The sequence below is a fragment of the Vicia villosa genome, linkage group LG1, assembly GCF_029867415.1.
Source record: "Vicia villosa cultivar HV-30 ecotype Madison, WI linkage group LG1, Vvil1.0, whole genome shotgun sequence".
In the NCBI taxonomy this organism is placed as follows: domain Eukaryota; kingdom Viridiplantae; phylum Streptophyta; class Magnoliopsida; order Fabales; family Fabaceae; genus Vicia; species Vicia villosa.
In genome coordinates, this window is record NC_081180.1 from 99,535,716 (window position 1) to 99,538,661 (window position 2,946).

The following is a 2,946-nucleotide window of genomic DNA, read 5'->3' on the forward strand; positions in this document are numbered from 1 at the left end:
ACATATTAAGGAAGAAAATTTATTTGTCTTATGTATTGTAATGAAAACATATATAAATAAATATTGGTAGACAAACTCACAAAAGTGGCATAAGAACCGAGTGTTGGACAGTAAAGACTCGTATAAGAGATGAACTCGTCTTTTACAAGAGAAAATATGAGTTTTTTTGAAAACTTGAAAATAAAGTATTTTATGAAATAAAAATGAGACTAGTTTGTTATGATGTCTCCCGTTTCTTTTCTTCTCCTACTCCAATATAAAATAATATTAAGTATTAAAAAGTGAGTTCCCTACTCTGTTTCCTTTTTAATTTTTAGCATAAAATAATATTAAAATAAATATATTTAATATCATCTATCTATCCATTAATATAACATACCACCATTCACCCTAATATGCCATTTCATGTTTTAAAAATTACAAAGCAAACAGGTTATTTTTGTCTATTCATAAACCAATCAATTTTATACACTCCATATCAAACCAGTTATTGCCATGTGTCCTCACCTTTATACACTTTATACCATACTTCACCAATACCATACTTCACAATTCAAATTCAAGAAACCCTTTCTCTCTTCTCTTTCACGCTTTCTATCCCCAAATTTTCTCAAACCCTAATCTTCCGCCGCCCTCTTTCATATCCTCAACCCCTAAATCTACCGTCGCCCTCTTTCCCACTCACAACAACATAACTTTTCTTTTCTCCTTCTTCATGTTTTGTACTTCCTCTCCCTCCCAACAACTTTGTCTCTGTATCGGTAAAACTCTCTCACTGAAAATACAGAAGCAAACTCACTCACTTACTTCTACATCTTACCTTTGAACCCATGTATTTATCACTTTCATTTTCGTTTTCATGTTGCTTCATGGTCTTTGCTTTGTAATGAGTTTTTTCGTTTTCGTTTGCTTCATGTACTTTGCTTCGCTTCATCTTTATTCTACTTTTTTCATCATGCTCATTGTTAGTGTTTTAATTTTTCAGATCTCACTATTCATCAATGGGAATACACTTGAGAAGGTATGTTGAATCTATTTCAGGTAATTATGTGTTTCTGCATTTCGTGTAATCCATTTTCATTTTTGATTTTTCAATTTTTTTCAAAACTCATTGTTACTGCTTTGATTTTTGACAGTTCAAACATCCAAACTCATTCCTCTCTCTTGTCATGTTCAAAATTTATTTCCTACGGGACACAAAAAGGTAATGAAAATTTCTTCTCTATACTTCTCATGAACTCCATTTTTTATTTTTCTAATTTGTAGTTTCTTTGTTATAAATATATTTACACACTTTAATTTCTAGAAAAGTATGTTCATGTTTCAGATTTGAGTTCATTAAAGTCTGATGTTCTTTGTTTCTCTGCTATATATAGTTGGTAATAAGAGGTTAAAGTCATTACCTCATTTTCAAGGTGTATGCTTGATTTTCCTATATTTGGATGTGTTTGAGTAAAATTGATCAAAGGGTTGGAAAATGAATGTTCATGATAATTTAGATCATTATTACTACTGAGGAATGTTCAGGTGAAAATTGTAAGTCAGGTGTAGTATAAACAGTATCATAAAGTTGTTGTTCTTCTACTTTCTATTGATGGATTACAATTTTTTCTTCTTCTGTTGAATGTTGTAGGTCACTTTTCGCGTTTAGTTAATTATAGAGTATTCAGACTCTTTTATAACAAATGCGAATGGATGAAATAAGGATTTTAGGTTGCAACACTTTGTTCGCACGTGTATCAAAACTAATTGTCGTAGTCCATATTTAAAGAAGAAGGAACCTTCTGCAAGCTATTATTATGTGTACTAACCAGAGTGGAAAAATATATGAAAGTGAGAGTTATGGGAAAAGAAGAGAGAAGCTTCAAGAAATAGTGCACCTACTTAAAAACTCTCGCTTTCATGTGAATAACTTTTAATTTTCATTGCTATTTGAGGTATTCCTTAATGGGAAGGTAGTATACCTTTTTCTTTGTTTGAGTTGATCTATTATGTCATTTTTCCTAATATGATTTCTCGATGTTCACAGTATTATACATTGCAAAGGAGAGTGCCAGTATTATGCATTGTTGGTTTTCAGGCGATGAAGCAATATTACATATTGTTGGTTTTCAGGCGATGAAGCAATCATTACAAAGGAGAGTGCCAATAACCATTATCCTACAAACAATACCAAAACATTAATGTAATATTGCTCCTTGGTGCCGATGACCAATAAACAACCTACAACCATCCCTAGATGCAAAATTTGCAGTCTTGATCTTCACTGATTTTTATTGTTAGGTTTCTGTGATTGACCAGATTCTAAAGATGTATGTATGTGTGTACTTGAGACAAACATTAATTTGGAAATCTAAAAATTGCAAGAAAATTGGTTCATCAGCAGCATGATGCATGTTTAAAGATGGAGAAGGTTCTTGAAGTCAATTGAGTGAGAAAGACAGAAAAAAGGTTGAAGATAATAAATGTATATTTGTAGAGTTTATTGTTAGATATGGTGTACATGCGAGATTTAGGGCCTGTTTGAAAGGCTTTTTAAAAACTCTATTTTAGTTTTTGAAAATTTAAAAACTAAAAACTTGTTTGAATATAATATTTTACAAATGTGTTTTTAAAAACTCTTCACAATTTTTCAGTTTTTAAAAGCAAAAAACTGAAATGGCTAAATTGTGTTTTGATTTTTTACTTTTCAGTTTTTAAAAACTAAAAACTAAAACTATTTCAAACAGGCCCTTAATGGTTTAGATTTCAAAAAACATGATTTGGTTCATGTCTATTATGTATTTTTTCTGATATGGTTTCTTAATGTTCACATGCTTATAACTTTTAAATTATTTATGTAGTTATTGGCAATGATGAAACTAAACACCAACCTATAAACAATTCAGCACATTAATATTGCAAAGCTTGTAGGTTATTGTACTGAATTTTTTTTATTATAGTTCT

At 30.3% G+C, this 2,946-nt stretch overlaps 1 long non-coding RNA gene across 5 annotated transcripts; it reads left to right on the forward strand.

Annotated features, from left to right (window-relative positions):
• The first annotated feature begins 540 nt into the window (after window positions 1-540).
• On the forward strand, window positions 541-2,660 carry LOC131613355 (uncharacterized). Of its 5 annotated transcripts, XR_009287602.1 has the most exons (5): window positions 541-761; window positions 986-1,021; window positions 1,137-1,204; window positions 1,634-1,955; window positions 2,030-2,659. It is a non-coding gene; the product is annotated as an uncharacterized LOC131613355 (long non-coding RNA). The 5 variants fall into 5 exon arrangements; XR_009287600.1 differs by having other exon boundaries at window positions 986-1,041; window positions 1,634-2,660; XR_009287599.1 differs by having other exon boundaries at window positions 1,634-2,659.
• The last annotated feature ends 286 nt before the right edge of the window (window positions 2,661-2,946 follow it).